This window comes from Epargyreus clarus, unplaced genomic scaffold, assembly GCF_041222505.1.
Source record: "Epargyreus clarus isolate Ecla_fem2 unplaced genomic scaffold, WU_Ecla_fem_2.2 ptg000032l, whole genome shotgun sequence".
Classification (NCBI taxonomy): Eukaryota; Metazoa; Arthropoda; class Insecta; order Lepidoptera; family Hesperiidae; genus Epargyreus; species Epargyreus clarus.
Window position 1 is genome coordinate 7,909,910 of NW_027332237.1, and position 12,578 is coordinate 7,922,487.

Sequence of the window (12,578 nt, forward strand, 5' to 3'; positions counted from 1 at the left end):
ATCACCTAACTCGAGTAAAACTAATTTAAAGCATTTTTAAGAAAATCTGTAATGTTTAGTTAGTTTTTTGATGTATTTTTTTAATAAATGACCTATGTGTTTTTCGAGCGTATGTATGTATGACTGTATGTCTCATTTGGCTTGCTTGCAACCCAAAACGGCTTGAAGGATGTATGAAATGACATTGGATAACAGTAACCACTGACAGTAGCCACTGACCATCAGATGGACTGCATGCTCGTGTGCCACTTCAGTATTATTATAGTAAGTTTCATCATCAACAACCCATTATTGTCCCACTGCCCGGCACGGGTCTCCTCTCAGAATGAGAAGGATTTGGCCATAGTCCACCACGCTGGCCAAGTGCGTACAGGTAGACTTCACATACCTTTGAGATTTTGTTTATTAAATGTCTCCGCTATGCAGGTTTCCTCACGATGTTTTCCTTCGCCGTTTTAGCAAGTGATAATTAATTTCTAAAATGCATATAATTTCGAAAAATCAGAGCTGGGACCTAGGAAGTGAACCTCAAACCCCTCGATCGAGAGACCAAGTGTCTTAACCATTAGACTATCACTGCCATAGTAAGTTTATTAAGGAAATATTATATTATATTTTTGTATGCACTCGTTTTATACAATGTATAAGATCAATTGCTTAATAGTTTGTTTGTACGGGATGATGTGTTCGCCCAGCGAAAAAAACCCATTTTAAATTAAAAATAAATAAATAAGTTTATTAAGGAATTATTTGAAAAACATTCGATCACACTTCTGAACTCACTTAATAAATCGCAACCACTATTCAATATACGTGAACTATTTCAACACATTCCCGAAACTCCGCTCACGGGAACCGCAAGAATCCGCGGGAACTTATTCAATTAATGGAAAGAACTGTGCGCAGTCGGACTGCAATTAAACTTGGAATGAGAATGTCGTTCATGTGTCGTGCCTGATTTAAGCAGATGGTGTTTACCGTTATTGTGTGATACCTGTTAACACTAAGAGGTAGAAATCTCAGTGGTTCGACTCCGGCGGCACCACCGCCACACCTCTTTCTGCCTAATAACAGCAGTTTTAAGTTTACTTTTTTCTTGATTTTAATTATTTAATTTCTATCTGTTCACCTATTCTATGCTATTCTTTGCTCTATTAGTTCTGCTGTGTTTTGGTTTGAAAGGGAGACATACTTTTTCGAGGCATTCCAGCTTAGTCCTCAGAGGTAGCGGGGCATCTATGGTCGACCTCGGGTAGGAATCTTATCTTATCTGGAGTTGATTACATATGTCCGTAGGTAGCAGTAGCAACTTACCATCCACAGATTAGATCTCACCGGATTTCTACAGTTGCGTTGGTACCCATTAGGATTAGTGGTACCCCTCGGATAATAGTGTCTTCTACCATACTCCCATAATCACAACACAACGACACTAAATGCAACTGTTATTAGATACAAATAGGCATAGTGGTGTAACGCTGAAGTCGAACCACAGAGGGTTCGATCACCTTCGTACCTTCGGTAAAAGTTGTAATTCAGTATTTACTTTGTCTATATTTTAGCCTGCAATCAAAACATCACAGAATAACCTCAAAGCGTAATTATTGTACAAAAACAGTAAATTAAAAAATATAGTTTTAAAAATCGAAGCTTTTTAATTTGTCGACATGAAAACTGAAACCCGTTATTCTGCGTTAATGAAAGACTGTCATTACAGCTGTCGTGCCATTATATTTTATTTTTAACGAACCAAGAGATAATTTATCAGAAGCATTAATCATGTGTATTCAGGATTAATATGGGTTAATAAAAAACTTTAAAACTAAAATTCAAATTAATAAATTCTTGTTTTCGTATCATCGCATTATTATTGCTGTTGAGCTTTATGATCCATATTTCTCAAAGGGGAACTTTTGGGAACTCTAAGATGTCTTTAACAAATAACTATTTAAAGTGTTACTTGCAACTGTAATTATCTTCATCACCCCCATTCCTATCCGACTGCTGGGCACGAGTCTCCTCTCAGAGTAAGAAGGATTAGACCAAAGTCCACCGCGCTGGCTATGTGCGAATTGTCTTACATATCTTTGAAAACATTTTTAAATATCTCTTTGGTATGCAGGTTACCTCGCAAAGCTCCTTTACTAATAAAGCAAGTGATTCAATATAACTAAAATTATTTTTTAGTTATATTGAAATTAAAACAGAAAACCCAACTGTTTTTAAATAGTCTGAAGGTGGTAGAACCCTTTGTGGTTCGACTCCGGCGACACCACCGCCACACCTATTTTGCCTGATAACAGCAGTGTTAGGCGCTGTTGTGTTCCGTTTTGAAGAGGAGACATACTTTTCCATTTTAGTCCATCCAGTTTAGTCCTTAGGGGTAGCGGCACATCTGTGCCGGCCCCAGGTAGGAATATCTATCCTATCTGGGATTGATCACAGATGTCCATGGGCAGCAGTTGCCACTTACCATCAGGTGGACTGCACGCTCGATTGCTACTCCTATATTATTGTAAAAAAAGCTTATGTCACTATGTTATGTATATTTTAGAATCCATTTAATCATTTGGAACTAAGAATGTCAAAGAATGAGATAATGAAACATTACCCACAGCAAGTACTTTTACCGAAGCACCGCTTCTCTATAGACTTTAGCGAAGCATGACTAACTCCCTGACCTTAAAAAAATAAGCCTAACAACATTGAATAGAAATGTTTGATGTCTCCATTATGAATAAAACTCGAGTACATTTGGCGAGACCCATTTAAAGCGATACGCAATTGAGAGATGCTTTTCAAATATTCGCAATATTCAGGGCTGATTTCGCAATTTTGCGTCCTCGTTACGTCATTACGGGTAAATTTTACACACGTAAGAGAGGTCGATGTTTTATATACACATTATATGTTGAGTACGTTCTGTTGATAAAATTTTCACTCTGTCGAGTTTCGTATAAAATTGTATGCTTATATTTGAGAAATAGTATATGAACATGTAGTCCACGTGATGGTAAGTGGTAACTGCCATGGACATCTATAATCAAACCCAGATAGGGTTAGAGTACTACCCAAGGTCGACAACAGACGCATTGCAACCACTAAGGACTAAATTGGAACGCGCTACATAAGTTTGTGTTACTTTTATAATGTATGAGCAGACGAGCATGCAGTAGTTGCTGGTAAGTGGATACCGCCGCCCATAGACATCTGCAGTAATCAACTCCAGATAAGATAACATTCCTACGTTAGGTCGGCCACAGATATGTCGCTACCCTTAAGAACTAAACTGTAACGCCTCAGTAAAGTACGTCTCCCATAGCACCTTCAAACCAGAAGGCAGCAGCGCTTAACACTGCTGTTATAAGGCAGAAATAGGTAGGGCGATTGTCCTTCCAGAGACACACTACACTACAAACACTTTCTTCTTCAATTTCACAGCATTGACATTTTCACAAATATCATTCGCAATTTTAAAATCTTTTAGTATCCAATAGCCATAACATAACTAAACACAATTGCATAGAGAAAGGTTATTTCTAAAATACATGCATTAACATTCTAAACAGAGGGAGCTGAAGTCTTAATGCAAAATGAAGTTAGCAAAATAGGGTAAGCTACGTGGTTATGTTACAAAACTGAATATTGACAAACTTACTTGTTTTATGGAGAATTCTTTTCAAAATACTTTTATGGTGTTGTATATACTTTCTTCGTTCTAATGTATTCCCGCTAAGCGCTATAACATGGGCTCTTCAATAAAGGTGTAATAAGAGCTCTCCTCTAAAGCCGGCGATGCATTGGCGACTCCTCTGGTGTTGCAAATGTCCATAGGCGACGGTGACTGTTTTTCCATCAGATAAGTCTGCCTCGTCGTTTAGGTATAAATATAAAAATTTAAGCAGTGATAGCCTAGTGGTTAAGAAACTCAGCCACTAGATCGAGAGATCCGAGGTTCAAATCCCAGGCACGTACCTCTGATTTTTCAAAGTTATGTGCTTATTAGAAATTAATTATCACTTGCTGAACGGTGAAGGAAAACCTGCACTCTTCAGAGATTTATAAAAAAAAAAATCTCAAAGATATGTGAAGTCTACCAATACGCATTTGGCCAGTGCGGCGGACTATGGCTTAATCCTTCTCATTATGAGGGAAGACCCGTGCCCAGCAGTGGGACAATAATGGATTGTTGATGTGATAAAAATGTTGAAGTGCCATGGATATTTATAAGTAGCTTAAGCTTTGACGTCACAAGTACGTTGCTAGCTTAGAAGACTAAATTGCAACGTCATTTATAACGGTCATTATCAATATACAATTTTAACCTATTTTTTGCCTGTTGTAACTTAAGTAAGTTTGTAATTTGGCTATAGTTGCCTACCTACATTGATAAAATTCGAAATGTGAAGCGTAGGTTTATGTTTTATATTAAAAAAAAGTGAAAACAATATATAAGCAATAAAACCACTTTATATAATAATCGAAATGATTATACATTTCCTTTACAAAAGAATTCTCCAGCTGTTAATAGAGCATGAAGAAATTCCCACATTCAGGTGTAAAGAATAGAAAATGTACGAACGAACACACAAAAAGCTCAACCTAAGTGCTTTTTGTAGTAACGTATCATGGGTGAGTGCTACCTCAAAAATTAGGTACACTGCCGGACGTGAAAAGTATAATATTGGATATTTTGTATAACGTGTAGTGTGAAAGAGTAAAAATATAAAGTAGATGCCATAACATAGCTCTAAAATGAGATGTATGTACTTATTTTTTGCATATACACTTTTGTACACTTCCCACGATTTTGAGAACACTTTGGAAAATATTTAAACTACTTAATTAATTTAAATATTAGGCTTTTTTTTATAATATGCCACTCTTGGCAGACGAGCATGCAGTCCACCTGATGGTAAGTGGCTACTGCCGCCCATGGACATCTGTAATCAACCCCAGATAGGATTAGATATTCCTACCTGAGGTCGGCCACAGATGCGCCGCTACCCCTGAGGACTAAGCTGGAACGCCTCGGAAAAGTCTGTCTCCCTTACCACACCCTTCAAACCGGAACACAGCAGCGCCTAACACTGCTGTTATTAGGTAGAAATACAAACAAAGAACACAAAGGGTTCTACCACCTTCCTTTCACTGCTTCTTGAAATACAGGTATATTTCCAGTAGCAGTGAAAGCCTAGTATTTAAAATGCATTTGATCGAGTGGTCTGAGGTTCAAATCTCAGGCACGCTCCTGAGACTTTTTTATAGTTATGTGCGTAAGTGAGATGTGTGTCTTGCATGTGCACCTTGTATATACTTTACACGATTACTAGTTTGAGAATATTTTGGAAAACTTTCAATCAAGTATGTTTCCTTGCCATATTTCACCTTCATTTTACTTAATATTTTTTCATACATAATGCCATATTTATTAAATTGTACACTATAAACAAGTACGAGCTGCGAGTAAATACTGCGTCATTACTCATTACCTTAAATTACCATACGTTACATTAATTTATAATTTAATATATATTTCAATCTACATGCATACAATAATTATAGGGTGAAGTATTCTTAATTCAAAATGTAATTTCAGACAATTAAACATTTCTTTTAATAATATATTTACACGTGGTAAATTCCTGTGTTCTTCGTCTCCCACTGCAACACTAACACATGTGTTTCTGCCCCATAACAATAGCGTTAAGCGCTGCTTTGTTCTGGTTTGAAGAGTGTGGTAAGTGAGACATACTTTTCCACGGCGTTCTGGGGTTGATTACACCTGTACCCATAGTACGAGTTGTTACGTTCTTACAAAAATGACTGTTTTTGTATTTTCTTACGCATTTACCATACATTTCCAATCAGTTTTGATACCGTTCGCTAGGGGCGCTGATTGGAAATGTATGGACAAATACGTAAACAAATGCAACAACAGTCATTTTTGTAAAAACGTAAAAACTCATTCTAATGGTACTGTCCATGGGCGGCAGTAACAACTTACCATCAGGCGGACTGCATGCTCGACTATTTTTCTTATATAGTAATAAAATGCCTTCTACAATAGTGTACTGTTTCTGTCCCCAAGTATATAAACCTACGGCAAACAAGACACTTAACAGATTGAAGGGCAAACGCGCCGTCGCAATCAAGATAACGCAAACATTCATACAAATATGTTCTGTTATCGTGAATTTGTTATTATACATAAATGGGATTCGTCTAAACTTGTTATATACGAAAATAAGATAAAAATGAATACTGAATATTTTTTAAGCAATACGTCTGCTGCGCTAAAATTACCACAATTTTTCTTTTACTTTTGTAAGTGTACGCGCTGCTGTACCCTTACCATGAGTTTTCAAAACATCCCACAATTTTACGTTACGTTTACTCAATCCATTATTCTGTTCCGTTTGCTTCAGTAGACTGAGTAAACGTAACAATAAGTAAGTGTTCAAGTCTTTTTGACTGCCTGAGACAAAATATAACGCGCCATTATGCTAATTTAGACATATAATGTTACGTTACTGACACTATAGTTCTGATACAATCCGCTAGGGGCGCTGATTGGAAATTGTATGGGCAATACGTAAACAAATACCAAAACAGTCATATTTGTCAAAACGTAAAAACTCGTAGTAAGGGTATCGTGTTCTAGTTTGAAAAGTGTGGTAAAACTTAAATGTAGCGTTCCAACTTAGTTCTTGGGTACAGCTACTAATCTGTGATTGCGTTCATGTATAATTTTCGTTTGTTACACTTACTTAAACGTGACATTAAAACTTATTTCCCAGAAGACGTAACCATTTTTGAATGTTCTTATTTAGAGCTTCCGTTATGTTGTCGCAATGCAGTCTTAAATGCGACGTTCTGATTTAGTCCTCAGGAGAAGTATGTTTGTATGTTCGTCTCTATAGTCTTTGTGGATTGATTCTATTCAGTTAACGTAGACTTACTTAAATCGAGCGTTCTAACTTAGTCCTAGTCTGAAATACCTAGGGGTCAGTAGGCACTGTGATATCCTGTGGTATTCTGACTTCTCTCTAGGCGATCGCACAAAAATAACTCACAAAAGCAAGTACCTACACCATGGTCAAATACAATTGTTCGGTTGAATTGTGGCTTTAAAATTTTGTCAAAGCGTCTCTCGGACCAATGCCCAAATTTTTTCCTGTTCTATTGCGTGCAGTATGAAAATGTAGGCATAAAAGACCATGTTCACTTGATTAGCTGCTACACATATTATGAATTTTTATTATGATAAAAAAACCTTCAACAAACATGCAAAGTTGTAAATCGGTACGTTAATTAAAACTTAGGAACAAGTTAATAACTTGTTTATGTAGACTAATCTAGGACGTTGATTGACACTTACATCTTATTTTACTTAGGACTCTAATATATACCAAAGAATACTACAAGAAACTGAAGATGTGCCTGGAGCACTTTGCACTATAAGGGATGAAATTCATGACATGAGGTTAAAAAATGATGATGACTTTAAATTATCTTTTTATTATATTGCTGAATATATGAGTAACAACCCACGCCGATGAGCGTCCCTCGTGTATTATCGTCGCTTGTATGTTAGTTCCCTTAGTAACCAATGCAAGGCCTTTAAAAGGACAGTGCATACAACCCTTTACTCCAGCTTTGCCAATGTCGAACACGTGTCGCTTACGCTATTTTTTGGTCGTCGCTAAAAAATGGAATATCTAGTAGCCATGCGTTTTGTCAGATCGGTTCTTGTGTGTATTTTTAAACATTTTAGCCTTTGTTTTTCATCCGGGAAGTCGCAACATGGTGCAGCTACGGAAATATATTTTCTGTCAAAATTGACCATAAGTGGCTTAAAAGCAGTAGTCTGTTAATTTTAAATAACTGTGCCTCTTTCTGAAATGTAAGTAAAAAACAGTCTACCTAAAATAAACATTAATAGTTCAAAAAACTAAAAAACACGCTTTTATGATAAAATCAACTAAAAATTTTCGGTACTCTATTTCAGGTTTCGGTATTCTATTTCATTCTTTCATACATGCAGGGTACGATAAGGATGTATCTCTTTCTACTGAAAAACGGAGTTACTCACTGACAAACATACAAGTGAAGCTAATATAAAGCGCGTAATAATGGACGCATAATCAAAGTAATATTTTTAATGACAAAGAGTTTAAGAGTAAAGAGTTTCAATTCAGAGTAAAAAGCGTGGGGTGCTTGATATAATAAATGTTACAATCACTCTATTGGCAATTATCTATGAGAGAATAGTTATGAACCGCAGTAAAATGTATCCCACGCCTTTTACTCTGAATTGAAACTCTTTTCTCTTAAACTCTTTGTCATTAAAAAATAACGTACGTACGTTATGTACGCGCACCGACACCACAGATAAATAAATAACAGAGAAACACTCCCTAAATTCTAAGCCTTACGCATAAATATATGACGAAAACGATAATGTTAAGGCAAGCATCAAGTGCGCTCGGTTCTTTTGATTCAGAGTCGAGCCTTTTCATGAAAATATTACTGCTTCAAAAGACGTTTTATGTAGATAAGTCCGGGTATTAATTATAACGGTATTCATACTGATATCCCCACGTTAGGATTCTTTGTGTGATAGATAATAGAAAGCATACATGCTTCTACCTAATAACAGCAGTGTTTAACGCTGTTGTATTCCAGCTCGAAGGATATGGTAAAGGAGGTGGACTGCATGCTCGCTTACTACTTCAAGATTAAAAAAAAATAACAGTGGAAACATCCAGACATAGAATAAACTAAATTCTCAAGAAAGTACTGGACAACAAAACATATACATTTTAAAAATGAAAATGTAAAAAGAATTATTTATTCACATAACAATTAAACAAAATGTAAGTTACACTAACTAATTTTAATTAAGACGAACTTGTAATTATGTAAACATATTCCCGTAGCAGCTGTTATTTTGTGGTCCTGAGGGAAAATGTGTATTCCAGGTAATAATCTCCATAAATACTCTAATTTAACATAAAATGCTCTAATTTAACATAATTTTCGTTAGGTATACAAGGCCAAAGTACGGTAGATTATTAACACAAAATTTTACTCCTTTATGCATAAATACTTAAGACCAAGCTTACTTATGCTCTGCCTTGTCGTATTTAATATTTGAAATTGTGAGGGAATGGGTGAAAATATAAGTTCATTTAAATGTTGTGGAAACCTTCGTGGTTCGATTTCGTAGAAATAACTGCCTTACTTATTTTTGCTCGGTACCTAATAGCAGTGTTATATGCTTCTGTGTTCTATTTGAAAGGCATTGTAACGGAGAGATACTTAAACAACCGTTCAATTTAGTCCTCAGGGGTAACGATTCAGTGGCCGATCTCAGGTAGGACTGGAATACTAACGTTGAGCACATACATGTCCCTCAGTAGGATTAACCATTTACCATCAGATAGATTGTAGGCTTCTTCTATGAAAATAATTATTATTTGTGTTGCTTTTTTTTTTAAATTCCTAACTTTTTCGGAGTTTATAATTATCTCATATTTTTACTGAACACTTAAAACTTACACTCTAATTTTTCAATATAACTTTTAAATCAAGTTTAACTTTTCGCTTACATTTCAATATTAATATTAATACAAGTTATACTATGTGAAATGAAGAGTGCTAAGGTATTCTAAACCATATTGCAAAATATCTGAAGTATGCGATATAAATTTCCTTATTCATAGTACGCACTCAGCCTTTTGAAAGATTTATATACACTCTTTTATCCTGGATAATATATCCTTGTTTAAAATTACTTAAGCTCAACATATTTTTATCTAAAACGTAAGATATTACGTTCCCAGCTTCATACGAGTACATAAATATGTCCGTGTTACGGAGCGTAACAGTTTAGTGCTCGCCGGCCACCTGTTTCCTGAAAAATGGTGTGATTTTGACTCAAGTTCCAGTTAAAGTTGAAGCTTAAAGTAGTTTAGAAATTACGGAGCGAGAAATTCGATGTTAAACTTAGTGTTTCAAGGATTTGATGGAAAAACAGTAAAGCATTCCATCATCATTATATCATCGTATTATGTCTTAAAAGTAACACTAGAGAATATGTGACTTCTGCCGCCCATGGAAATCTTTAATCAACCCGAGATAAGTTTCGATTCTACCAGACGCGTTGAAACTAAATTGAAAGGTGAAGGGGGTAGAACCCTTTGTGGTTCGACTCCGGCGGTACCACCGCCACAACTATTTCTAATAACAGCAGTGTTAGGCGCTGTTGTGTTCTGGTTTGAGGGGTGTGGTAAGGGAGACAGACTTTTCCGAGGCATTCCAGTTTAGTACTCAGGGGTAGCGGCGCATCTGTGGCCGACCTCAGGTAGGAATATCTAATCATATCTGGGGTTGATTACAGATATCCATGGGCGGCAGTAGCCACTTACCATCAGGTGGAGTGCATGCTCGTCTGATACTCCTATATAAAAAAAATGAATCACCTCGATTAAGTATATAATCGTTACCGCACCGTACCGAGTGGAACACAGAAGCTCTTGACACTGTTATTAGGAAATAGGTGTGGCCATATTGCCACCAGACTCCAACTACTAAGGGTTCAACCTCCAAAATAAGCAAGTAAACATTCATTAGTGCAACATAAGTCATACGTTCCGAGATGATATTTTTAGATACATTTTTGTCTCAAAGACTATGTATGCTTTGTGTACTTTAGAGTCAAAAGACATGCAGCCCTTTGGAAGTTTTTGCGAGACAATTTTTATTTCTAGGTCGCGAGTGTCAAGTTTTATACGTTTTTTATTGTTACTCCAAGTTTTAATTGAGGACTGTATGTCCGGGTTTAAAGGATATGACTTTGAAAAGATGATATGAAAATTGTTATTTTAAATTTGAAAGGTGGTAGAACCAGTACAATTTAATCGGGGATGTGCCACAACTATACCTGTTTCTCGCGTACAGTAGTTCTTCTATGCAAGTGGAGTGGAGGATACCGGTTAACTCACGCCTGAGAGATTAACTAAAAAAAAATCTCAAAGGTATTTGAAGTTTACCAATACGCACGTTTCCAGCGCGGTGGACTATGGCCTAATCCTTCTCATTCTGAGAGGAGACCCGTGCCCAGCAGTGGGACAGTAATGTGTTAACGATGATAATGATAATGATGTGGAGTTAGTTGTCCATGGGAAGCAATGGCCACATACCATCACCTCAGCAAGGATGTTATTTATTTTGGAGTTAAATCAATATATCCATGGTAGTGATAACTTCATATCAGTAAATCCAAGTTATTTCTATAACTTAGAAGCTATACGACACTGACAGCTTAATATCAGATTAAGTTATTATTTATTCTGTTTTCAATCTTCATAAACAAATATTTAAAAAGTTTCAAGTAAGTAAATAATTTATTAGACCCAAGTAAAGGAATGATAAGAGATAAATAAAAGAAGTTAATTAGAATGAAACGTTTATTCCTTTGTGTAATATAAACAATGTCACTCTTATTTTCTCATCCATAATTTATTATATAAGACAAGGTTAGGATCATTTTACATCATAGACGAAATAACCAAATAGAATGCTAATTTTTGTGAAATCAGCACGCATTGTAACTTTCGCTAAGAAAAAACTTCAAATTAAAAATATGTACTTATTTATGTTCGTTGTTAATATGTAAATAGTTATACTTCTTTGGCGCAATTAGTACAATATTTTTTATGCATCGAACAAATTTTAAAAATTCAAATGATTTATATATGGATGTAAATGGTATAACTGTATTATGTGTTACATTAGTGCGCTGTGGTACTCAAACATACAGTTAAATATAAAAATATCCAAAAAAAATATTTTGTTCATAATTTTAGATATTTAAATTTAATTGATAGTGTAAGATGATTTTTAATATATCCACGGTACTTTGGGTACTTTGCCCTCTTTTACTATAATGCATGGTGATATTCATTAACTTGAGTCTACCCTCGTTCCATTAAGAATATATGTAACTTTTGGTACACTCGAAGTATAGGCGCCTATTGCACGACTCATGATGCTTTACGATCGAAAAATTTTAAATTCTAATCGACGATTGTAGGTCACTGAATGCGAATGATTAATTAATTCAGTGTCGTTTAATTGCAATTAATAAAAAACGAAAACTACAAGATTTTAAATTCTAATCGACAATTGTAGGTCACTGAATGCAAATGGCTAATTATTTCAGTGTCGTTTAATTACACTTAATAAAAAACGAAAACTACAAGACTGTACATCTATTTATATTCATAGAAAATTAACATATGGATGGTGATATATCTATAGATATTATGTACATTTATTCCACCAGGGGCGCTTGTGCAGTACCTTCTTCCTACTACAGCTGTTTTTTCGGCAATTAATTTTGAACGACTTAAGTTTTTTTTTTTTATATTTCATAATTAAATGAGCATTATGAGTCGTGCACTTTTGGATTTTCCAAACTTTTTGTTTGTTTGTCTATGTTTATACAAAAAAATTCACATGAGACTATGATTAGTTAGGAGAAACAATGATATTAGAATGAAGTAAATCTT